The sequence below is a fragment of the Vombatus ursinus genome, unplaced genomic scaffold, assembly GCF_900497805.2.
Source record: "Vombatus ursinus unplaced genomic scaffold, bare-nosed wombat genome assembly UNPS02014779.1, whole genome shotgun sequence".
Lineage (NCBI taxonomy): Eukaryota > Metazoa > Chordata > Mammalia > Diprotodontia > Vombatidae > Vombatus > Vombatus ursinus.
Genome location: NW_020954557.1, coordinates 25,696,815 through 25,724,214, shown reverse-complemented (window position 1 = coordinate 25,724,214; position 27,400 = coordinate 25,696,815). Strand labels below are relative to the sequence as shown.

The 27,400-nt window shown below is 36.9% G+C and overlaps 1 protein-coding gene across 3 annotated transcripts in view; it reads right to left on the bottom strand.

The window, feature by feature from the left end:
- The window catches only part of TFPI (tissue factor pathway inhibitor), a 124,045-nt gene extending 96,878 nt beyond the window's left edge, over positions 1–27,167 (bottom strand). Inside the window, exon 1 of one of the 3 annotated variants that reach the window (XM_027865930.1) lies at positions 26,870–27,167. The gene's annotated coding sequence lies outside the window, so the exon portion shown is untranslated. The remainder of the gene's footprint in view (positions 1–26,869) is intronic. The other 2 variants (XM_027865933.1, XM_027865931.1) reach the window with 2 other exon arrangements.
- Positions 27,168–27,400: the final 233 nt, after the last annotated feature.

Below are 27,400 nucleotides of genomic sequence, written 5' to 3'. Positions count from 1 at the left end.
ATTTCACATTACTATTGCTAATTGTATGTCCCTCCATCCTATTTCCCCCCTGTTTATTCTATTTTCCCTCTCCTTTCCCCCTGTCCCTCCTCAAAAGTGTTTTGCTTCTGAACCATCTGGCCTCCCTTCAATCACCGCCCCCTTTCTCTAATTCCCTTTCCTTCCTACTTTCCTGTAGGGTAAGATAGATTTCTATATCTGACTGAGTGTGTATGCTATCCCTTCTTTGTGTCAATTCTGATGAGTAAGGTTCACTCTCTCCCCCTCACCTCCCCCCTCTGCCTCTCCACTGAAAAAGTTTTTTTCTTGCTTCATTTATGTAAGATAATTTACCTCATTCTACCTCTTCTTTTCTTTTTATCCCAGTACATTCCTCTCTCACCCCTTAATTTTATTTTCTAGATATCATCCTTTCATATTCGAATCACACCTGTACCCTGTCTATAAAAACTTCTTGCCCTAATAATAAGAAAATACTTATGTGTTAAAAGCATCAGTTTCCCATGTGGGAATGGAAATAGTTTAACCTTATTAAGCCCCTTATGGTTTCTCTTTCTTGTTTATCTTTTTACGCTTCTCTTGAGTCTTGTATTTGAAAGTCAAATTTTCTATTCAGCTCTGGTCTTTTGATCAAGAATGCTTGAAAGTCATATATTTTACTGAATATCTTTTTTTTCCCCAGTAGGATTATATTCAGTTTTGCTGGGTAAGTGATTTTTGGTTATATTCCTAGCGCCTTTGACCTCTAGAATATCATATTCTAAGCTCTCTGATGCTTTAATGTAAAAGCTGCTAAATCCTGTCTAATCCTGACTGTGGCTCCACCTTACTTGAATTGTTTCTTTCTAGATGTTTGCAATATTTTCTGCTTGACTTAAGAGCTCTGGAATTTGGCTATAATATTCCTGGGAGTTTTCACTTTAAGATCACTTTCAGGAAGTGATTTAAATTTCTATTTTACCCACTGTTTCTAGAATATCAGGGCAACTTTCCTTGATAATTTCTTGAAAGATGATGTCTAGGCTCTTTTTTTGATCATGGCTTTCATATAGTCCAATAATTTTTTAAATTCTCTCTCCTGGATCTATTTTCCAGGTCAGTTGTCTTTCCAATGAGATATTTCACATTATCTTCTACTTTTTTTTTTCATTCTTTTGGTTTTGTTTTATTGTTTCTTGGTTTCTCATGAAGTCATTAGCTTCCATTTGCTCAATTTTAATTTTTAAGGAATTATTTTCTTCAGTAAGCTTTTGGACCTCTTTTTCAACTTGACCAATTCTACTTTTTAAGGAGTTTTTTTTTTTCTTCAGTGAATTTTTGTGCCTCTTTTTCCATTTGGCCAATTCTGCTTTTTAAGGCATTCTTCACTTTTTGAACCTCTTTTGACATTTGGTCTAGTCTGTTTTTTTTAAGGTTTTATTTTCTTCAGTATTTTTCTATGCCTCCTTTACCAAGCTGCTGACTTGTTTTTCATGATTTTCTTGTATCACTCTCATTTCTCTTCCCACCTCTCTTATTTGATTTTCAAAATCCTTTTTGAGCTCTTCAATGGCCTGAGACCAATTTCTTGAAGGCTTTTGATATAGGAGCTTTAACTTTGTTATCTTCTTCTGAGTGTGTGTTTTAGTCTTTGTCACCATGGTAACTTTCTATGGTCATCATTTTTTTCTGTTGTTTGCTCATTTCCCCAGCCTATTTCTTGACTTTTAACTCATTGTTAAAGTAGGGCTCTGCTTCCATGATGAAGAGAGCACTGTCCCAAAGTTCAAGGGTTTTGTGCAGCTATTTTCAGATACTTTTAGGGACACATAAGTTTTCAGTTCTTCCAAAGTGGTATGATTTAAGGAGAGGTGTGTTTACTACTCTACTGGCCTGTGCTGTGAGCAGCCACAAGCACTGTTTTTGTCCTGGAACTGTGGTGAGGATTCCCCCTCCACTGCAGTCACAAGATCTACTGTACTAGTGCTCCTCCTCACCCTAGGACCAAGACTGTGATCTGAATTTGAGTATGGGCAAAGCCATAGAATCCTCTTCAGTGCTAGCAAAGATACCCTGTAATTTCCTTCTAATCAATTGTTTGACCCCTTACCACGTGTGGGCTGAAAGCTCTGGAAGCAAGTGCTGCTGCCTGATTCAGGGACATCCAAAGTCTGTTCCTGGTTTTCTGGGGTTAGGACTTTGTTGGGGCTGGGTCTATGCTGATGAGGCCTGTGCTGTAATGTGCTCCACTCTCACTCTGGTGTGACAGACATTTCCTGCTGATCTTCTAATTTTTCTTTGACTAGAAAATTATTTCACCCTGTCCTTTTGTGGGTTCTGTTGCTCCAGGAATTGTTTTATGAGGGGTTTTAGGGAGAGCTCAGGCAAGTCACTGCCTTTTCTCTGTGATCTTGGTTCCCCACCATCATTCTCTATCCCCACCCCTGCTTTTTCTTTACCAAAATAAACTTCAGTGTGTTTGCTCTCTTGTATTCCTACATACCACTAGAACAGGGGCAGGGCACCCAAACAGAAAACTATAAAAAAGATAAGAAACAAAAAAAAATACTTTAAAATATTAAATATTTTTAAAATATTACTTAAAGGCTGTGAAGAACATTAATTCTAATGAACAATAATCAAAGACATAATAAAATATTATATTTTCATATTATTATCACTTAAGAAAGAAAAGCAGAATGAACAAGGAAATAGAGAAGAAAAACCAAAAGCAGGGGTGAGGCATGGAGAGAGGAACAAAGAGGAACAAAGAGAGAAAGAAAGATAAAGAATGACAGAAAGAAATATATACATGTATAGCATATTCTAGCATATCCTGATATATCTAATTAACTGCCAAGTCTTGTCAATTCTACTGCTCCATGTCTCATACATGTTCCCTTTACTCAAATAATTAGCCCCTTACGACAGGGCCTCATCACCTCTCACCTAGATCATTGCAATAGCTTCATGATTGACCCAACCATCTCACCCTCTCTCCAATTCATCCTCAATAAGTTTCTAAAGCAATATTTCTAAATCACAAGTCTGACCATGTCATTTCCCTGCTTAATATTCTCTAGTAGCTCCCAATTTTATCTAGGATCAAGTACCAAGTCCTGTTTGACTTATAAAGACTTTCACAATCTGAATCTATCCCATCTTTCCAGTCTTAATACATGTTACTTTCCTACAGTTCAAACTAAACTTCTTTTCCTCACAGAGATATTCCATCTCCCATCTCCATGCTTTGGTACAGACTCTCCTCCAATGTCAGGAAGGCACTCTCTCCTTACCTCTAATTCTTAGAATCTTCAATTTTCTTCAGCAATCAACTCAAATGACATTTTCTGGTTTAGGCTTTCCCTGAGCACCCATATTGGTAGTATCTCATTCTTCAAAAATTTCCACTGTATTAATTTTGTATGTATTTTGTGCATGGCAGTAGTTAGGTGGCTCAGTGGATAAAGTGCTGGGCCTGGAGTCAGGAAGGCCTGAGTTTAAATTTGGCCTCAGATACTCACTACTGTGTGACCCTAGGCAAGTCACTTAACCTCTTTTTGCCTTAATCCACTGGAGAAGGAAATTGTAAACCACTCCAGTATCTTTGCCAAGAAAACCCCATACTAGGTCATGAAGAGTCAGATATGACTGGATGACTGAAAAACAACAACAAATTGTGTACACACATATACTTCCTCACCTAGAAGTTCCCTATACCAATGAAGTCCTAGGTCTAGTCCCTATCCCTAAATTTATACATGTATGTGTTATTCTCTTTATGGAATATAAATTCTAGGAAGACAAGGGCTGTTTTATTTCTGTCTTTGTGATGGAGATAGGATCTGAACTTCTAAAAGGAAAAGACCATGTCTTTGGGATCTGGGCCCCAAAAAAGGAAAAACCCTGGACTTTCCCATCTGGCCAAATCTGTTCACCTGAGGACTATCATCCTATCAACTGGCCTTTCATTGTGGCTATGCCCAATCTCCCAGTTCTGTTCTATTACCTCCCAATTTCCTCTGGCCGCTTCTTACCCTTAATCCTATCTAGACTCCACTCTCCCTTGGCCAAGTAATCTAGGTCCCTGGCATTCTGTTCACCCCAGCTTACTAGCCACTCCCATCCAGATCTTCCTTAGACCCCTCCTCCAGTCATTCCAAACTACTTGGCCACTCCTAGATCCCTCCCACAGTCTTTCTGTATATAAGGTCCATCTTGTCTCCATTAACGGGCTTAGATTCTTATAATCTAGCCAATAGCTTTGTAATGTTCAGATTCCTTAACAGTCTGGCCAATATGATGAATCTTCTAATAAACCTTGTCTTTGGCTGAAAGAAGGTTTGGGTTAAATTCTTTCAGGGAAGACTCATGTGTCATGATTTTGGGGTTCTGGAACCCTAAACCTCAACATTTGTATCCCCGGTCTATTGTTGCTCTTGGTACATAAGAAGCACATAATAATGCTTGGTATGTTGATTCATTAATTGAATGGCTTCCCTCATCTTTGCTGATTGAAATCCTACTCATCCTTCAAGCCTAGGCTAAAATCCCATCTCTTTCAAGAGACTTTCCCTGATTTTCCCAGCCAGAGGTAATATCTTGATCCTCTGAATTCTCAGAGCATTCTGCCCATGTTTATTTTATACCCTTAAGATACTGGGCAGTTTAGGTTAGTTAGAATGAAGGGTGTACAATGCACAACTCATTTGTTCTTTTGGTAAACTTGTGATGTTGAAAGATATGCCTGAAACACATTGGTTGGATTCCCAAGTAACAAACTTATCAGTAGACATGTAAAAGTTCACATAGGGTGGGCAAATATGAATGAATGAAGTTTTTCATCACTAGCTATAGTACTCATATCAATAAAGTCATAGATAATTTAATTATTTTAACTCTGACTATTTCTTTCATTTCTTCATTTCTTTTGAAGCTCCTCTGATGATACTGAATAAATACTTGTTCACTTGAATTGTATAACCTTCGGGGATATTTACACTAAAGGCATTTTATTTTTTTTTCTGTCAGTGGATTAAGTGCCTATTATGCACCAGGCACTATGCTAAGTGCTGAGGCTACAAATATGAAAAAAGGACAGCCCTGCCCTCAAGGAGTTTACAGTCTAAAGGGAGAAAGACAAAGGGAAGATTAAAAACTGACTTGTGAGGAAGGAGAGAAGGGGGAAATACTGTGGGGAAGGCACCAAAATGATGTAGCCAGGTGAGAAATGAGATCTTCTGAGCTGAGCTCTCTCCTTAAATGGAAGTTTTGGAGTTCAAGGCTCCACCCTTCAATCAGAGGGACTGATGAGATAGAGGACTGAGGCTGATGGGATCTCACAGGATGATATATAGGCTTCTTGGAGCTTGGTGGAAAAGTCCAACAAGTCCCAAAGTAGCGCAGCCAAGTGAAAAATTAAATGTTCTGAACTGAGTTCTCCCTTTCCTCTTCCCCTCTTCCCCTCCCCCCCTCAAATGATTCTTTCTCAAAGGTTTCACTGGAACACGCCCCCTTCTTACCCACTAGGCATTCAATTCTGCTATTCCATTTAGCTCAATGGTTTTATATAGGCTCAGAGGGTGTGACCAATTTTGTTGTTATTCAGTTCTGTCTCTTAGTGACCCAGAGGACTATAGTATGCCATGCCTTTATAGTCTCCACCAACTCCAGAAATCTGTCCAAATTCATTTTCATTGCTTCCATAAAATTATTATCTGTCTCATCCTCTTCCATTCCCCTTTCCTTCTGCCTTCAATCTTTCGCAACATTAGGGTCTTTTCCAATGAGTCCCATCTTCTCATCATGTAGCCAAAGCATTTAAACTTCAACTCCAGTATTCCACTGAGTTGTCTGAATTAATTCCTTTAAGTATTGACTGATATGATATTTTTGCTGTCCAAGGGATTCTCAAAAGTCGTCTCCAGCACCATAATTCAAAAGCCTTGATTCTGTGGTGATCAGTTCTACTTATAGTCCAGCTCACTGCCATACATTGCTAATGGAAAAACCATAGCTTTGACTATACCAACTTTTGTCAGCAAGGTGATGTCTCTGCTTTTTAGTAAGCTGTTGAGATTTCCCATAACTCTCCTTCCAAGGAGCAGGTTTTTTTTTTTATTTCATGCCTACAATTGCTAACTACAATAGTCTTTGAGCCCAGGAATATAAAATCTGAGGCTGCTTCTGTTTCTTCTCCCTCTATTTGCCAGGAAGTGATAGGGCCAGTTGCCAAGATCTTAGTTTATTTTGGTGCTAAGCTTCAAGCTGGCTTTTATCCTATTATCAATAAAGATATTTTAAAGCTAGGTAACCTTCATTGGCAATTAAATGATAAATAAAATTACCATTCTGTGGACCTTGTTTTAGTGGGCTATGATGGAGTCTGGCATATTTTAAAGAACACTAGGTTTGGAATCAGAAGACATGTTCAAATTCTGGATCCCATATTTACCACTTCTGTGATCTTGAACAGATCCAGTTTATTTATCTGTAAAATGAAAGGATTAGAAAAGATGACTTCCAGTTCTAAATCCTATCATCCTAAATTGAATTCTGGGTCTAACCTACTACTTGTGTACTCTATATTCTTTTCTACACACTAAAGAAAAATATTATTAAAAAGAGTTTAGCACTTGAGAATTGATAAGAGAATAAGCATACTATCTTTAGGACATTGAAAATTTAGTAAATGACAAGGAGATTATCACATATGCTAATATCACACTTACTATATTTGTGAACACTCATTTATATCTTTTCTATAAATACTAACTATCCAACAATTCGGTCCATCATTGATATTTTATGAGAAAAATATTTAGAACTCTTTTATGATTTTATAACATATTAAGAAATCTCTTTTCAAAAGAAGACAAAAATCTACTATTTTGAATGTATCCCCTATTTTTAGTCAGCTTGACTCTGATTTTCATAGCAATTCAAGTTGGCTAATTGCAAAGTTCATCATAGCATACTATATTCTTGTTCTCTAAGTGGAAAGACCAATAAAAGTTGGTTTCATGTGTGTCCTCTAACAACTGACAGTTTTAGAGAATATCATTCTTCCAGAGTGAAAAAACCAATAGCTCAGAGTGACAGGAAGGAAAATGGATCAAAATATATTGCAAAAGAGAATGATGAATGTGGGAGTGGGAAATATTGGAAAGAATTGGAGCTATGAGGCCTAGGTTGTATTGGAGGCTATTTATAATCATTTATTCTCCTGAATATTCCTTTAAGCAATCAATTATGAGAATAGTGGCCCTTTTTTTGGCTATTGATGGGGATTACTGTGTCTAGGAGATTTCAAATCTTCCCAGTCACTCAATTTGCTTAGGCTGAAGGAGAATGCCTGAAACTCTTTCTACTTTTAAGAGATGCTCTCCCTCTATATTCTTCTGCTAAGTATTTGGTAATGACAAATTTATAATAAGTTCAATTCTGTGTTTGGTGTTTAAGTGTATTTAGTACAGCAAAGATGAAATTTGACAAACTGAACTTTTCTGGAGTCAAACAGAAGCTTAATAGTTCTGTGGAATTATGTATTTTCCCCCACTTCACAGTTCCATAATTGCACCAAAGATATAATAATTACCTCATAATTGCTATGGTAGGTCTAGTATTCACCTCCCTACCCAGTGAACATTCATTTTCATCTTTATCCTGAATCCATGCCTTTCTTAATGCTATCTCCCCAATCTGGATTGCCCTCCAACATTTAAATCCTATCAGGTCTTCAATCCCCTGTAGATAGACAAGGACTGATTAATCAGGTGTCTCCTATGTGAACTGGAGAAGCAGCAGGCCTTGGAACCAGGAAGATTTGGGTTTCAGTCTGCCTCTAATATATGCTTGCTTGGTGACTTTGATACATCATTTATGCTTTGAGTGGCTCAGGCAGTTCTATAAAATTAGAAGGTTCAGGGCAAGTAGAGATCTGTAATGACAGTGGGAAATTTCTTCCACAGAAGTTTCCTACACCATTGAAATCACAGGTCTAGTCTTAAAAACATGTTCAAGGTACTCTGTTGGGCACCCAAAATACAAAGATAAAAATGAAATAATCCCTGCCCTTGGAGAGCTTACATTCTACTATTGAGGGTGAGAGTCATAACATAAATGGAGATAAGTAAATGAAAATGAATTGGGGGGATAGGTGGGAGAAGGACAGAATTCACAAAATCAAAGAATTTCAGAGTTAGAAGAACTCTATGAACAAAATTATACATAAAAAACCCTTTTTATATGAATAAAATCAGATATAAATAATTGGAGAAATATTAACTGCACCCACATCTAAACCCACCCAAAACCCACATCTAAAACATACCTGACAAGGGGCTATCTAGACTTTGTTTGGAGACCTCTATAAGGGAAATCCATTATTTCCTGAGGCAGGCCATTCCACTTTGGAATAGTACTAATTATTAGAAAATTTTTCTACAGCAAGCCTAAATTTTCCCTTTTTGCAAATTCTTCCAATTTCTCTTAGTTCTGTCTTTGGGATCAAATAGAACAATTCTAATCCTGTTTCCACATGACAGGCCTTCATATATTTTAAGACGACTGTCATTGCCTGGAGCATCCAAAAGTCTTCTATTCTTTAGCCTAGGTATTCCATATTAGACTGACTAGGACTGAGTGCAATGGGGCTATTGCTCCCTTGATCCAGAAAATCTTACCTGTCTTCAAGGTTCATGTCAAATCTTGTATTCTCCAAGAAGGCTTCTACTATTTCTATCAGCTTGCCTCAATTTCTTCCTTCACTCAACTACTATCATTGTACATATCATTGACTTTAGCACTAAATCCCAGCTCTGTTTCTTACTGGTTTTGTGATTTTGGCAAAACACTTCACCTTTCTGTGCCCAGTTTTCATATTTGTAAAACAGAAATAAAGTAACACTTAAAGTATGCTACTTAACTCACTGTTGTGAAGAAGCATTTTGTAGGCCTTAAAACCCATGCAAATATGAGTTACCAGTTATTTTTATTCAATACCTGTTCATTTAATTTTCTTTTTAATTGGTACTCCTTCATACCAAATTGTAGAGGAATTCCAATATAATGTAGTTGTAAAATTTCAAACTTCCTTCGAGACTTAACTCATGTAAGGGCAACTAGGTGGTGTAATGGATAAAGCACTGGCCCTGGAGTCAGGAGGACCTGAGTTCAAATTTGGTCTCAGACACTTGACACTTCCTAGCTTTGTGACTTTGGGCAAGTCACTTAACCCTGATTTCCCCCACCTTTCAAAAAAAAAAAAAAAAAGACAACTCGTGTACCTACCATAGGGTGGGTTACTTCTCTGGTTATATTATTATTAGTTATTTCTTTATTTACGTGTTAAATACATCAGTAGAAATTAAGCTCCTTGAGGATAAGACCTATATTGTGTTTTGTCTTTATGTCTCTGACACCCACCACAGTACCTTATACATTTCACGCACTTCATTAATGCTTATTGGACTAGGCTGGGCTATCTTACTCTTCAGTGGATATCCCCAAGTAACCCCACTCTCACCACTCTAGTTAGCTCTCAGTTGCCTTCTTAGCTGCTACTGTTGCTCTGAGGGGTTAAAAGAGAAAAGCAGCAATGACTTATGTGAGCTCTGATCTCTGGCTATCATCCTATCCTTTTGTACACTGGGAATTACTGTCAGGGAAACAGAAGGATATAAAATGTGCTACTCTATGTCACTTCTTTTCTCTCCATTGCAACAGAAGCACCAGAAATAGCATCAAAATGACCTCCTGGGTCAAAACAATCTTCCATTCAACTCAGAAATCTGTCTGACTGTGTCACTAAGGGGCAGTTTATGAGCTATGTATCTCATCTATTATGTCATACTGGCAAAGGAGAAAGATGTACACCTAAATTTTGCCCCATAGCTTTTCATATAGTTGAGATTCTTCCTTGGGGAAGATAGCATAGTATAAAGGAATTAGCTTCGAACTAAGAGTTAGAAGACATGGTTTCACAGCCCAGCTTATTATTAGCTTATTAGTTGATAATAAGTTCTTCTAAGTTCTGTGATCATTGACACTGTCACTTTCTGAGTCTAATTTACTTTATCCATAAATTTGGGATAATAATATTTGTACTCCCTTACCCACAGGTATTGATAGGTAGATGGTGCAGTGGATAGAGCACCAAGCCTGGGGTCAGGAAAACATCTTCCTGAGTTCAAATTCAGCCTCAGACACTTACTAGCTATATGACCGTGGGCAAGTCACTTTATCCTGTGTGCATCAATTTCTTCATCTGTAAAATGAGTTGGAGAAGGAATGACAAACCACTCCAGTATCTCTGCCAAGAAAACCCCAAATGAGGTCAGCAAGTGTCAGACATGACTAAGATGACTGAATAATAACAACAACCCAGAGATATCGGGTATTTTGAGGAATGTTCTCAGAGAATTATCTGAATATGAGCTATCATCATTAGATGTCCATCATCTAAGACTTTCTTATTCTACCTCTTTCTCTTAAGTCCCTCTTATGTACGAACAGGTTCCATTCATGATTGCAACTAAAACCTTCTTGGAATTATTTGTATTTTTAGTTTATACCATTTTGTTTAAGTTCACTACTTGCTATGAATATACTTTTAAGTGTTGCTTTCAAATATTTCTTTTTCATTGGGAAGGAGGCTCGATCTGGAATCAGAGGATCTCTGTTCAAGACCTAGCTTTACTGTTTAGTACCTGTGGGACCCCTGGAAGGCTAAAAAAAAAATCTAAAAGGATCAATTTCCATATCTGTAAAGTGTAGTATTTGGACTAAAGATTTCTAAAGCCTTTTCTGACTTTAAATTTATTATCCAAATGAAAATGCTATCCTCTAGTTCTAGAAAATGATGTGTTCACCCTATTTATAGATTCCGTGGTTTTACAAATGTTCATTACATGCAAAAGAATATGAGCTCCTTGAGGGCAGAGACTGCTTTGTTTTTGCCTTTGTCTTCCCAGTGCCTGACTTAGTGTCTGGCACAAAGTGGGCACTTAATAAATACCTGGTAATTTAAACAGTTAATTAGTTACATTTTCATTCAATCTTTGTCTTTCCAAACTGAAAACTCCTATTTTGCTTACTCTCTATTCTCACATAGCATCTCTAGCTCAATGAAACACATGGTATCATTTCTGGCAGATAATAACAGGGATGCATTTCCTCCTTTTTCCAGGCTAAAGCCATGGGGTTTTCCATTACCATATCCAAAATCAGTTAAAAACAAACAAACAAAAGAACAAAAACCAAAGAATTTAATGAACCTGATGTAGGATTATTGTAAAATACAGAATTTCCCCATTATTCAACAACCTATAATGGAGGAAGAATGAAATTTCCACTCTCTTATCCTGTGGCTTGGTGTTGTACATTCAATATTTATTTGTTTATTCATCCTTTTTTTTTCTCAAATGATCCCACTTCTGTTATATTGTACACCCTACAATCACTTTTTATTATTCAATGGCCTTCCTACTTTGTTCTGTAACCTCCTAAAAAAGTTAAAGGCCACATCTGTATAACATGTTTATATATTGCATGGAACAAGAGATATGTCAAAACAAATGGAAAAAGATACCTGAATGTGACAAGTATGGGAGCAGGGGATGTGGTCAGAAATTTGGGGGAACAGGCAGTCAAAAAGAGTGAAATCAAAAGGGAGTAGCAACTTAAAAGAAGATAATAAGGCTAGTAGATATGGAAAGCCCCTCAGTTCTTGGGGATTGAGGAAACATGCTACAGTGGAATGAGATTGAGATTGGGAGTAAGGCAATCTAATTTCAAATGATCATAGATTTAGAGCCTCAAAGGATGTAAGAAGTTACTTAGTCAAACTGAATCATTTTACGTATAAGGAAACTAAAGACCAAGAAAGTGAGGGGACTTGTCCAGAGTCAGGCAACTACTAAGTCCTCTGACTCCAAATACAACATTTTTCTAGAGCATTTTCCTTTGAACATTGATTTTGACTACAGTGTGACCTTGAGCAAATGAATTATCACCATAGTGTCATAGATAGAATACTGCATTTGGAGTCAGGTAGAGGTGGACTTATATCTTACATCTGATATTTAGTACATGTATGACTCTAAGCAAATCACTTAATCTCTATGGGCCTCAATTTTCTTATTATAAAATGAGGGGTTTGGACTCCATGACCTTAAAGATGTTTTCCAGCTTCAAATCTATGATCCTATGAACTTCTACAGGTCTCAATTTCTTTATAAGGAAAAATAAGGGAAGTAGGGTGAATTAGATCATCTCTATGGGTCCTTTCAATTCCTAATCTATGATGATATGATCCTAACTAACCCAGGTTTAAGGCCCTTTCCTATCTCCCCCATTCATTCATTTGTTTTCAATTCCAGTAGTCTTTCCTGAAGGTTCCTTGTACCTAGTTAACAAACTTGTTACTTACTCTGATGCCTAATGCCCTTGGGGCTGCCCAGGCATCCAACTGCCCTGATATCTTGTTTATATGTTTAGAAAATCAACTTATCTCAGTTATGGCTCACAAACCTTCATTGGCTCCTTGTTGTCTATCAAATAACCTTTGACTTGGAAATCAATGCTCTTTATAATATGGCTCTAACATACTCTTCTACTTTTATTTTAATAATAATAATGTTTTTGAAAATTTTTATTTACTCTTATCAACTAACAAAATACATATTTTTTCTCCTAACTTCCCCTTCTCACTAAAAAAACAAACAAACAAACAAACAAACAAAAACCATAAACCCTGGTAACAAATAAGTTACTTTAAATATGCAATCAAGCAAAAGAAATTTCTTCTTTGCCTGTGTCCAAAAATAGAAATCTCATTATACATCCTGTCTGGAGATGAGTACCAAGCTTCATCATTAGTCCACTGGAATTTCCACACCGTACTCTTTGTGTCCCCAATACTACAATAAAAAATTGATTAAACCATCACCTAAACAAACTCTTCCTTTGCTACTTCTGCCTTTGCTTGAAACCATTCCCTAAAGAAGGAATATGTTACCTTCTACTTTTCTGCCAGTTGAAACCTTACTCATCTTATAAGACAGATTATCAGCAGAGATGGATATTTCATATCCATCATCCATCATGGTAACTCCATGATATGGAGTTACCATAGTTATGGGTGATAAGGTGACCTAAGATTCTATTGCATACTGCATAGTTTGGTAGTAGGGGTTGGATAGAAAGACTATTAATCAGTTACTATGTCCCCTGAAGAAGGAGAGAGTGTGTCCAGGAGATTGGTTTTTTTTAACTATAGTGTCCTTGGACATGGTAATATCAATGGATGGAGTGAACATTCTAGAAGAAAATGTAGAATGAATTTAACTATAGCAGGATAGAATAAGTAGTACGCCAACATCTCCTCCTGGTCCAGTATAGGTTTGGGGAGGGAAAAGGGACTAAAGAGAAGCAACAATCCCTGGAGATAGTGTTCAAGGATAGGATATTTTTTGGAGAGAACCCAGGTTCTAAGAGCACAAATACAGAGCATGTGTATTTGGTATAGACCTTAAAGTCAAACTTCTGATGTCAGTTTCAGAGGCTACTTCCTACCTAGTCTCTGGGGTAAGATGAGGTGCTCAATGCATATGAGTGAACATCAGGATCAATAAATATCTGACAATTAGATCCTTAGGTGTTGTTGTTCTTCAGTCTTTTCAGCTGTGTCTGACTCTTTGTGACCCCATTTGAGGTTTTCTTGTCAAAGACACTGGAGTGGTTTACTATTTCCTTCTCTAGCTCATTTTACAGATTAGGAAACTGAGGCAAACAATGTTAAGAGACTTGCCCACGATCACACAGCTAGTAAGTGTCTGAGTTTTCCTGGCTCCAGACCTAGAATTCTATCCACTGTGCCACCTAGCTGCCTCCAGGTCCCTTGGGTATGGATTAAATTCAGATTCAACATTAACTCTGAAACTTCAGCTAGAAGATATACTGAACAAGAAAAATCAGGATATAAAATGGACACTGGTATCTATGTGTTTTTCTAGGCTGGGGCCTCTGGAAGGGTGAGCTGGGGAAAATGCAACATGGGGAAGGAGTGGTGCAGATGGATGACTCTGGCCTTTTCTGTGGAGATGGGGGATAGAATATGATGTGTAGGTAACAGCAGGTGGGTTGGTTTGATTAGGAGAAAGAGTATGTAAAAGAGTAATGTGCATTATCAATAGAAATATAGGTTGTAAAACTTTAAAATCCAAACAGAAGAATGGTTACTTTATCCTAGGAGTAAGAAGGAGCCACTAGGTGAGTAAGTGAAAATGCCAGGCTAGGGTTAGATACAGAAACCTAGAAGTCACTTGCTTAGAGATAGCTCAATTCCAAGCATGGTTTCCTCTTGGGCATACTCTTCTTTAGCCTGAATTCTCATTTAGTTCAAAGTCATTTTAATCAATATTAAATATTAATATCAAAGTCACAGACATTACTTCTTCTGAAGACTGACTTAATACCAAAGGCCTGTCTTTTATTTCTGTAATATCTATTTTCTTCTTATCTCTTATTGAGATCAGCCTTATTAAGAATGTGTCGATAGCACTGTTCCTTACAATTTTTCTGGAACAGTTTCATAATTATCCTGTAGTGGCTGGGCAATGTGTCAAAATAAAAATAAAATTAGGAAAAGAAAAAAGGAAGACATATTTGATGACAACTGAAGTAAACTTTATTTGAAGAAGTCTAGAGTTGCTCATACCATGTTCTGAAACTGAGAGTCCTCTACTTCACTGTGATATTCTTGAAATCACTAGGAGTCCCTAGAAGCTTAGAGTTGGAAAGAACCTTTTGAGATCATGTACTCCAATAAACTCATATAGAAAAGGAAAATAAAGCCCAGAGAAGTTAAATGATACTTCTGAAGAGATACAATTAGTGGTAGAGTCAAAATTGGACCCGAGTTTTAAAATTTTTTATTCCCTTGGCATTTTTCAACTTCCACTACATTCTTCTAAGTTGCTGTTTTAGTAGAGTAAGTTTGTCTGCTAAGATTGTACTTTGGACTCTCAAGGTTGAGGGTAAACACTCATTCCTTGATGTGATAGAGCAGATGTTTATTATAGTATGAGAAAAGAAGAAGATGGTGGATATAGCTATAGTTTGGTAGATGCTTGACATGACTTTCCATGTATTCTTGTTCATTTGTTCACTGAACAAATACCTAATATATGCCCGGGATGGTATATGAAATTAAATGTCATATACAGGGAATGGTTATTAGGCCAGTTTGGATAGAGAATATTAAAGAAAGTAATGATCACTAAATGTAGAAAGGTAGGTTGGATAGATTGTGTCAGGTTTTCAAGTCAAACAGAAGACTTTGTATTTCATCCCAGATGTGAGAAGAAAGTACTGCGTGTCATACTAGGCTGGATATACAGACTTGGGAACCATCTACATAAAGATTACCCAATTTCAGGTAGAATTGTCTCAATGAAATAAATCTACTTATCTAGTTGGAGTCTCCATTTCATAGATGAGAAAAGTGAAGGCCAGAAAGGTGAATAGACTTGCTCAAAGACACACAGCTAGTAAAAGACATACTTGGAATTCCAAATCAGGAATTCTAATTCCAAATATAGCATTCTTGCCATTTTGTCATGTCTATCAATGTATAAAGTATTTTTGTAATGTTTTCCCAGACAAGAATATCTTCTAAGCTGCTATCTTTGTGAAATTATTTGCATTAAAAAGCTATGATATGATAGATTAAAGTTTCGATGACACAATTTCTAGATTACCTCTCATAGTCCTATATACAGAAGGACTTAGGACAGGGGTGGGGAACTTGGGGCCTCAAGACCACATGTGGCCTTCTGCTTCCTTGGGTGCAGCCTTTTGACTGAGTATAAGTTTTACAGAACAAATCCTTTTATTAAGGAGATTTGTTCTGTAAAGTTTGGATTCAGTCAAAGGACTGCAAGTGAAGACCTAGAGGACCACATGTGGCCTGGAGGCCACAGGTTCCCACCCCTGCCTAAGCGGGTAGAGAGAGAAGTAAGAAATGTAAGCAGAGTTTGTGCTCTGTGCCCTTCCATCTTTCTTTTTTTATAATTTCACTAAGGTGAAATTCACCACTCCTATCACCCAGTTCCTCAGAAACTGTCCACTGGGTTATTACCTTTTTCCCTGTCTGTCTCACTCTCTATATTTCCCCCTGCTTTCTCTCTAAATCATTTACCCTTCTTACATCTTCTTCACTAAGGTCCAACTGTCTGCTATTTGACAATGAATGGTGATTAACTTGAAAATATGTTATACTTCTCTACATCATCTGTTTAAAGTCAGAACAAAACCACAAACATTAATAGTAGAAGTTGTAGAACCCAAACTCTGACCTTTTGTTTCCATCTAAAGAGTATGACTAAAGCTTAAAAGGACATAGTAAAGGTGTATTTGAGGGGGAAAGAAAAATAAATGGAATCAGCAAAATGAATTAGATCACTCCCTGTGGATAGCAGTTGAGGAGCAAGTGGTTGATAGGCAGGCTCAATTGAGGGAAAAGAGAGACAGAGAGGTGAAGTGTATAGAATGCTGGACTTGTAGTCAGATTTGTTGTTGTTGTTCAGTCATTTTCAGTCATGTCCTGACTCTTTGTGACCCCATTTGGGGTTTTCTTGGAGTGGCTTGCCATTTCCTTCTCCAGCTCATTTTTACATATGAGAAAACTGAGGTAAACTGGGTTAAGTGACTTGCCTAGGATCACACTGCTAGTAAGTATCTGAGGCTGGATTTGAACCCAGGTCTTCCTGACTCCAGGCCCAGTGCTCTCTTCACTGTACCACCTAGCTGCCTGCCACGTGGTAGGTGCTTAATAAATATTTGTCGACTGTTTGATATTAATTGTATGATTGTCAGGAGATGCTCCTATGACGGATTTCTTCAAAAAAGGTAAGCATAAAAGGTCGCAAAAAGAGGAACTCATCTCTCTTACTCATACGTGTGGGATAAACTATCTTCCAAAGCCAAATGTGAATGACATTGACATTCTGTATCATTTGCCATTCTGTATTATAAACTTTACTGCTTCTTTCCAAATCTGTGTGTGTGCCACTTTTTTCACTATTGTTTTTAAAACAAATTTTTTTTTTTCAAATCTTCCTCCAGCATCCTTTTTTTTTTAAAGGCAATTGGGGTCAAGTGACTTGCCCAGGGTCACACAGCTAGTAAGTGTCAAGTGCTTGGTCTGAGGCTAGATTTGAACTCAAGTCCTCCTGACTTTAGGGCCAGTGCTCTATCCACTGTGCCACTTAGCTGCCCCATTCTTCCAGCATCCTTGATAGTGCTAGAGGAGGAAAAGAATTAGAAGGGCACTGGGATAGGATACTATCAGGGAGAGAAATCTTGGACTCTTCACAAAACACCATAGGCTTGCAAGTATATACAGTGAGTCACTAATTTTGAAAGGTTTTTGGAATAATATGCTTAAGAAGTAATAATTTATTCCACTTTAGACACATGGAGCTAATTTATCATCCCTGATAGAAAAAGGCAGCCGGCCATAGTAGATAGAAAGCTAGCCTCTGAGCCAAAAAGTCATTCATTCAGCTAGCATCTATTAAGCTCCTAAGATGTGCCTGGCACTGTGCCATAAGTGTTAGGGGTACAAAGAAAGACAAGGAACAATCTCTGCCCTCAATCTCATCTTTCACATATACTGGCTGTGTGACCCTCAGCAATCACTCAACCTCTCAGTTAGCTGTACTTATGGTGTTAAACTGAAATAGAAATGGAGTCTTTATGGACTCATTCCTTCAGCTCTCCCATATTTCTTTTTTCCTATTCACCTGGTATTCCCCCTAGTTCTACCACGGACAACCAATGGGCTTCATAGTATTTGTAGGGCTATAGCCACTCACTGGAGCTATTTTGTAAGTCTCTCAACTATGTGGTATGAAGTGTCTCTCTATTGTGTTTTCCAGGGTCACTGATATTTCATAGCACTATTATATTCTGTGGCTAGACTTTGTGTTATCCAACTAAAGCATCATATAATTGCTTGCTTCTCTCTCTGTTCCTCTATTTTAAGTCCATAGCTAGGACATCAGATTCCTTCAAATATTCGATGATATAACACCAGTGGGTCCCAAAATCTACATCTTCTTACATGTCAGCTCTACATACCGTACTTCAGTCTAATGCTCTGGCCAGAACACCCAGAATAAAAGCGAAAATAGTTCCACCATACTCCTCAATGGTCAGGAGCACAATGTTTAGTCCTTGAGGACCAAATATTAGTAAACCCCAGATAACTTGAAGCGTGTCCAGAAGAGGACAAGTAGGATGGTGAGAGAACTGCAGGATATTTCATATGATGACTAATGAAGGGTATTGACACTGGAGAAGATAAGACTCAGAGGGACCTAAGAACTATCTTTCATATTGTCAAGAGCTGTCACATAGAGTAAGGTTTAGATTTGTGCTGCTTGCTATGAAAAGGCTGAGCAAAAAGCAATGAGTAGGGTTGTAAGGTGGCAAATATACTTTTGGGGTAAGTACAAGTTTCCCAGCAATTAGAGCTATCCAGAAGTGGAATTGGCCATCTCAAAAAGTAGCAATTTCCTACTTATAGAGTGTCTTGAAGGAAAAAAAATAATGCCCACTTATTGTGTTTATTATTGAGGAAATACTTGGTTATGTATGGGTTGGACTTGTCAACTTCTGTAGTTCCTTTCAGTTAGAAAGTTTTGTAATTCAGTGTTTTTATGAACTCTTTTAGTCAGGAACTTGTAGCATTTTTTGTCCTTATTCCCCAATTTATGTGGAGTTCTGATGCAGTGCTTACAAAAATGCCATCCCAAGCTTCCTTCTACTGTGCAACAGTTCTGTCTACTTCATGTTTAACAGTGGGATGTCAGGGTCAGATTATATGGAAGTATACTTTTAGCACACACACACACACACACACACACACATGTTCCTCTCTTAGGACACTGGTCATGGTTTCTTTCATTTCTACTTTGCCCTTTTCTCTTTCAGCTTCCTTTGACCTCTCATTTCAACTCCAGAATCCCAGGAAAAGCTAATGTGCTTCTCTGTGTTTCCTGTGATGATATCTTACTTATGGAGGATGTGTGGAGACAGACCCATTTTAGGGAACTCCTTTACAGAAACTGTGGATTTGGCAAAAACTAGACACTAAAAGGGTGAAGTATAATATAATAGTGACAGAGACAAAAGGCATTGACAATACTTTAGTATAATCTGCTGGGTTGAAGGGAGAGAAAGGAAGGGAGGATAATTAAGGACTTCCTAGTCTTTCAGTAGAAGTAACATTATTTTAAAGTATTTCCTAAAGCTATATCTGTCACTGAACTGAGTTTAGGACCAAGACAAACAATCAGAAGTACAGGACAGCAGTAGAGGAGAGCAACAGAGATATTGGAAAAGAAGCAGGGTATAATGGCAATAAGGAGGGCTACCCAGCAAGAATACCCCTCCCTTTTTCTCAAAGTATGGAAAGTGATGTAGAAATGGTTCCGTTTATGTGCAGTTACAAGAATTTTTATAGACATTCCAAATATCCTATATATAAATGACTGAAAACTACAGATGGCAGAATTCAAAAGGAACTTTATCATTTCTATATATGGTCTCAGAGAGAAAATAGTTTTGAAGATGTTGCTGAATGGTTTGTCCTGAAAAGGCAACCTTCTGAGTTAAATTCCCAGAAGCACTAAAGCCTTTAAAGGGCAAAAGAGCAGAATCTGGATTAAAATACCACTACTCCAGTCAACAAATAATCTTAAGGTTACTCACCACCAATATCAAGATAAAAGATTCAAAATATATTGTATGTAATTATCTATGTATCTAACTATCCAAACACAACTATATACACACATGCATGTACTAAAACATGTGAATAAATGTGGTGTAGTAGGTAATGTGGGTAGACACATTCAGGAAGACCTGGGTTTAAGTTATACATGAATTTATACACATATATGTATGTATGTAAATATATATGTATAAGTACATATATACACACGCATATGAAATAGAACTTGAGTGTAACTCTTCCTTACTACAAAATCCTATTCCCTATCCATGACACATTGTTCTCTTTTACTTTAATTGAATTAAATAATTTAATGTGATTAAAAATAAGGGCTTGACCATCCGTATAATTCTATTAAGTTTCTAGATCTATATCTATCTATCATCTATCTTAGATAATGCTACAGTTATAGACATTAACTTTATAATCATGAGATTTATAACATTTAACAATCATATATTTAATTTGACTAATGCAAATAGACAATCATAGTGAAGAAATTTTATCCTGAAAATTGGGTATGAATATGCTTTTTCAGGTCTATCCCAAACTATCACTTAGTATATAAGTCCTAAAGAACTCCCTGGGGTTCATTCATGAGTACCTTAACTGACTTGTAATTATAATAATAATAATAATAAATGATAATAAAGTAGTAGTAATGGTAGTAGTAGTAGTAGTAGTAGTAGTAGTAGTAGTAGTAGTAGTAGTAGTAGTGATAACATCATAGCTAGAGGTTTAGGAAGTGCTTTATGTATATCATCTCATTGGTCATCATAATAATCCAGTGAGGTTAGGTGCCTCATTATCCCCATTTTATAGATAAGGAAATTAAGGCCTAAAGACATTAAGTACCTTTTCTGGGGTCTTATGGGTAGTAAGTATCTAATAAAGGATTGTACCCAAGTTTTCCTGACTCCAACTCCACTGCTTTATTCATTTTGGCAGGTGGCCAAACAGGACTACATATTTGCTGTGTCAGAAGTCACAACTGAACCTTGATCTTTCTTACTGTAAGCCCAGCACACTATCTATTATGCCAAGATGCCTTTATGTACTTTGTTGTACTTTAATTACAAAATAAAATAGATCTGAGTTCTAATTCTAACTTTGCCACTAAGTGGCTGTGTGACCTTTTGGGACTTAGTTTCCTAATCTGTTAAGCAATAAGTGAATAACCTTTGTGACTGGAAAAGGAAATAGACTAGTTATGCATTAAGAATGAAAGATAACAAATGGAGAGCCAACTATAGCACTAGTAACCACAAAATATGAAAAGTCTTAAGATTCAGAGAATTATGAAGTGACTGGAACAGATTGTGAATGAATAGTGAAGAGAATAGCTAGATCAATATAACAGAAATACTAAAGCACCAATATTTTTCTAGTCCTGTGTAATAAACTGTCTATAGACTATAAAATAACCAAAATGTATCTCATGATCTTTGCCCCCAAATCCATACCTCTTCCAAACTTGCTTGTTACCATCAAGGGTACTACCATTCTTTCAAGTTTTCAAATTTAATGTCATTCTTAATTCTTACTTATTTACTCAAAATATATAGTCTTTTACCAAATGTTATCACTTCTATCTCCACAATACTCTTGCATAACCCGCTCCTCTTCACTCACAAATCCATCACCATCACATCCTTTCTTCTGGACTATTGTAATAATTTCTTCTTTGGTCATCCTACCTCAAGATCTTCCACTCTAATCTAGCTTCAACATAACACCAGAGTCATTTTCCTCAAGTCTAATCTATAGACTACAGTGACTTTTTATTACTTCTAGAATCAAACATCTAACACTGTCCCTTTACTATGTTTTTAGTCTTTTTGAAACATCACCCTCCTCCAAACATTCTGTAATCTAGCCATACTTGCCTATGGTTCCACTGTACACATGATGATCTATCCCTTGTCACCCTTACGTTAGCTCTTTTGTATGCCTAGAATGCAGCCCTTTTACACCCTTTGCTTCTTGGAATATCTGGTTCCCTGCAAAACTCAGATCAAGTCTTACTTTCTACAAAAAGACTTTCTTGATCCCTCCATCCCCCAGCAGCTAGCATTTTGTCTCCCCATACTACTGTGAAAGACATAAGCATTTTGTTTTTGTTTTTATTTTTTTAAGTGCCTGCTATATGCCAACAATTGTGCTAAGTACTTTACAATTATTACTCAGGGTCATGTGAGCAACAAGATGGCAAACTAGAAATTTTCTCTAATCCACATGACTTCTCAAAACTCTCCAAAACAGAAATTATAGATCAAAGATAAAGTAACTTCAGTTGTTTCCATAATCTAGGACACCTAGAAACCAAAACAAAGGTTTAAAAAATCCACTCAACCTAGCCTGTTGACCCTGAGCTTACTTAGCACCCCTTTGCCACCACCCATCCAATCAGCTGCTAGGCTGCGCTAGCAGACCCAAGGACATGACACAGGGTTACATGAACACTCATGCTTGCACCACACCCCATTTTGCCCTCCCTCTTTCCAGTGTCACAGAGATGCTGGCTCCAGGCCATGGAATTTGCTTAGTCCTCAGCAACAGTTGGTCACAGCCCTTCAGGAGTAAAAGACTGCTGGGACTGAAGGCCTGGAAGCACCAACCCTGCAAAGCTCTGAATTGTCTACAGCTCTGAACTGCCAGTGCCAGGGAAAGCAGGCTCTGGATTTACACTGGATGAGCCCTGGGGGATTTGAAGTTTGAAAAGTCCACTTATCTGAGAATCGAGGGAATGGGAACCCCTGGGGCAACTGGCACCTGGAGAAGTGGGATAGCATAGACAAAGAAGAGATTTCCAAGCAAATGTAGAAAAAAAAAGTCAACAAGAGAGTGTATGGATCAGTGATGGGCTGCACAATAAGGGAAGGTGCCTATCATGAGGCAATGTCCTCAATACCCGAAATAATTGGCTTTATACTGGAAATGAGGCACAACAGAAAAGGAGTATTCATGGGGTAAGCCCTATAAGGCAGGGGCAGAAAATGCCTAGAGGGGAGATCCTAGAATGTATATCTTGATAACTCTGTATGTATGTATGTATGGTATGAAAAAAATCAGAAAAAAGTGAGATAACAGATTATTACAGGGGTCATAAATCAGAGCATGAGGGAATAGAATAAACAGAAAGAGAAGACAGATATGGAAAGTGTGAAATATTTTTTGGAAAGGCATGCAAAAAATGAAATGTATGTATATAATATACTAATAACCATTCCCCAATAGATAAATGATCAAAGGATACTAAATTCTCAGAAAAAATACAAAATATTCACAAACACATGAAAAAGCTATCCAAATCACTAAGAACAAGAGAAATGCTAATCAAACCAACCCTAAGGTTTCACCTCATACCTCACAAATTGGCAGAAGTGCTGAAAAATGGTGAGGCAATGATTGAGGGATTTTGGAATGATAGACACACTTATACACTGTCGGTGGAGCTGTCAAATGGTACAACTATTTTGGAAAGGAATTTAGAATTATGCAAATAAAGTGATTAAAATTTCCATACCCTTTGAACCAGAGACTCCATTAGAAAATAATTGATGAGAAACACATTTTCATATACTCTAAAATATTTATAGCAGCACCTTTTGCGATAGCTAAAAATTGGAAACAATAGATATCCATGGAGTGGAGAATGGCTAAATAAATTGTGGCCCATGAATGTAATAGAATGTCATTGTGCTATAGGAAATGATGTCTATGATGAATACATAGCAGCCTGCAAAGATGTATATGAACTTATGCAAAATGAAATAACCAGAGCCATGAAAACAATATACATAGTAACTACAAAGTAAATGGGAAGAACAGTGAGTGACACACTAGACCAATTTTTAAAAATTATATAGATTATGTGTAACACAAAAGAGATATGAGAAGATACCCCCAACCTACCTCTTTGTGGAGGGTATTACACGTTATGCATGTTTTGGGATTTTATGAATGTATGGATCAATTGGATTGACCTTTTTTCTCTGTAAAAAAATAGTACTTGAGATATGGAATGGCTCTCAGGGAGGTGGAGGGGGAGGGATACGTGGGATACTATGGTGATGTAAGAAAAAGAAAATTTTTAAAAAAAAAACTTATTATTTAAAAAATACCCCATTTGATCCTCAAAACAATCCCGGGAAATAGGTGCTATTATTTTTCCCATTTTGCAGTTGAGGAAACTAAGACAGAGGTTAAGTTTTTTGCCCAGCATCACAGAGTTATTAAAAGTGTAAGGCCAGATTTTAATTCAGTTCTTTTTGACAACAGGCCAAGGACTCTATCCACTGTACCACCTAATTGCCTTTATATACAATTTTTTTCTGTCTCTGTCTCTGTCTTTCTCTGTCTATCTCACTTTCTTGCTCTGTGTAACACACACACATTTATATATTCACACATATGTAAACATACATATGTAGATAATATAGTTTTATAGTTATATATAGTCAGTCACATATGGTTATCTATCATATCACCTATATGTAGTGAAAGGTATATTCTACATGTATACAAATACATAATACACCTACATTTACACACATAATTAATATACTAATATATTTCCATTTGTATTTCCCAATACTTATCCTCAAATATGGAATACAATATATGTGTGTTGATAGGTTGCTTGGTATATCACTTTAAAGTATACAGAATGCTTTTGTCACAGCAACTCTGGGAAGAAAAATGTTCATGTATTATTAACACTTTATTACAACTGAAGGGATGGGTACTTTGGAAAGCTAAGTGACATTCTCATGTCACATATATGACTTGAAAGCATTGGAACTGGGATTAGAAGATAAGTATTTTTTATGGCTCCAAGCCTGTAACTTGAAACTTCAACCTCTGACATTCTAGTAGTTTATGATCTATATACAGATGTTTCTTACAGTGTATTTTGGTGAAAAGAGGTTTCCAGTTAAATTACTTAATGAGAAAGCAAGTTAAAGATCTACTCTTTTAATCAACAATTAATTGAGGGCAGCTAGGTGGCACAGTGGATAGATCACCAGCCCTGAAGTCAGGAGGACCTGAGTTCAAATCCAGCCTCAGACCAAACACTTGACACTTACTAGCTGTGTGACCCTGGGGAAGTCACTTCACCCCAATTGCAAAAGCAAACAAACAAACAAAAAAAAAATTGATGTCATAGCCCACCTAATCAAGTACAGAATATTCAAAGTCAGGCTCAGTACAGTTTTTTGAGATAGAAAACACTAGGTTCACTTTCTTTCCTAGTTAATTTGATATCTTGCTTTATTTTTAATATTTTGCTCTTTATTATATATACAACATCATAGAGTGATGTATTTTTTTTAAATAACATAGTAGTACCAAGACAGTGGTAACTGCTTACCCATTATAAGACATGACATGACATGCTTCTTGTTTCCATTTACATCCATAAGATGAACTCTTAACATTCAATAAGTCTTACCTAATGTACCCTAAAGATAATCCTTTATTCTATTTTTTCCAATTTTCTTTATTTTGAATTTTTATGTGAGCTTTTATTGTAAGCTGTGCAATGAAATAAAATTTTATTTCATTGCTGGATTTGAAGGATTACTAGAAATATTGTAAAAAACAGTGTTTTGAAAGTCAAAAACCTCTGTATGATTTTCAAAGGTGTCCTGATCTTTGCATTTTTCTGTGATATAAACACAATGTACTTCTACCAGAAATATGACTTTTTGGCTTGCCTACTTCCTTCCTTGGCTCCCCACTTTATACTCTCAGGAAGGAGGGCTTAGGTTCCTGTCATACTTTATTATCCAAAGTCATTTTATGACTAATTTCCAGAGTACTGAGTCATATTGAGTCTGTTGCTTATCATTTCTCTGTTTTTCTTTTTCCCACACTGTACTGGCTCTCTGACCTCGTGTGTGTGTGTGTGTGTGTGTGTGTGTGTGTGTGTGTGTGTGTGTGTTTCTTTCTCCTAAAATTTTAAATAGAATGAGCTCTCCTCAAAAACAGAAAGTGGTTCAGTGGGTTGTGAGGTTTGGCTTTTTTTTTTTCTTGGGTGTTAGAATACATCATACTACATGAATCTATGCTGGGCTATGCTTAGCCCAAAAGACTAAGAGTACTTTCATATCGTGTCACATCAAACCAAAGGACTGATGTAAATCACAACTGTTCTCCTAAAAAAAACATATCTAGATCTGTGATTTCCTCATTGCAAGGGACTTTCAGGGTGAATGAACCCTGAAAAGTTGCAGATCTGCAATTCTTCCATACTTACAGCTTTAAGGAGTGGCCTGGGGCACTAAGTGATTTGTCCACTGCCACACAACTAATATCTGTTAAAGGAAGGACTGGAACCCAGGTCTTACTAACTGAATGATTATCCATTTTAACTGTGCCACTTTGCTCTCTTTTGGTTTATTTTAAGACTACAAAGTTAAGGACTAGATTATTTTTATCATTGGTTCATCATCATAATGAAGATGTCTTGGTCTCTGAAAAATTAACAGGCATCCCTAGAGATTTTATTTCATACTTTCACAAAACCTTTAATTTTAGACGTTATGCTTAATCTTGAAATGACACTAAATTCATTCCAACAAGTTGAAAAGGATTTCCAAAAGCACTTTCATCCACATGAAAGACTCCATAAATTAACAAAGAATATAATTTTTTCCTTCCAAAGTACTGGCTGTCATTATTTAAGGGAAATACTATTCTTCATGAAAACAATTATTCAACATGGAAAAATTAATAGATCACAATTCCTGGACTTTTTTCATTGTTAAATGTTATTTTTGAACATTTTAACAGCCATCATTTCCCCATGATTATATGAACATAATTGATACAGACTAAAAGCACATTCTCAACTTCTTTCAGACTGGAAGCCCAAATTTTCAGGTGCTAAGAGCTAGTTTTTACATTTGAATGTCTACTTATTTTGAGCAAAGGAGGGATCAGTTTTCATCCCTGGGAATACGTGTCGTCTTCCTCTCCCTATCTCTGTCTCTCAGTCTCTCTCCCCACCCCCTGCCTTGAAAAACAGAACAAAACGACCACTGAATTTCTGATAAAAAGGAAAGAATATTACCAAGTACTCACCAGCAAAGTTCCTGTAGAAAATTCTTGGAAAAGTTCTTTTTAAAACGGAGTTGAGCTTAGTTTAACCCTCCAGGCATAAAAGTGAAGATTTATCCCCTACTTTTTTTTTTCTTTCTTTTTCACTGGGTCAGGGAGCTAGAGGACTAGAAAGTCATGAAAGAAATGCAATTTGATCTTGTGAGCTGGGTGAAAGGGAGAGGTAAGAACTTGAAGATTATACAGTCAGAGGTTGCTTCCGTCTATTGGAGCAAAGAGGGGTTGCTCAGTTTGTTTCAAAGTGATCACCAACAGTGGGGAAAAGCAGAGCTTCCTGTTTAGCTCATTCTAACCCAGCCTGCATTTTAGGCTAATTTGTTTTGCCAAACTCTCAAAAGACTGCTTTCTAGTATGGAGGAAACAGTACAGGAAAGCAGCTTGTATTCAGATTTCATTCTGTACCATTTTAAAGTGGGGGCTTCTTAACATTCTGATGAGGTTTTTTGTGTGTATGCAATAACCTGGTATGGGGAGAGAGAAGGACTTTTTTCACAG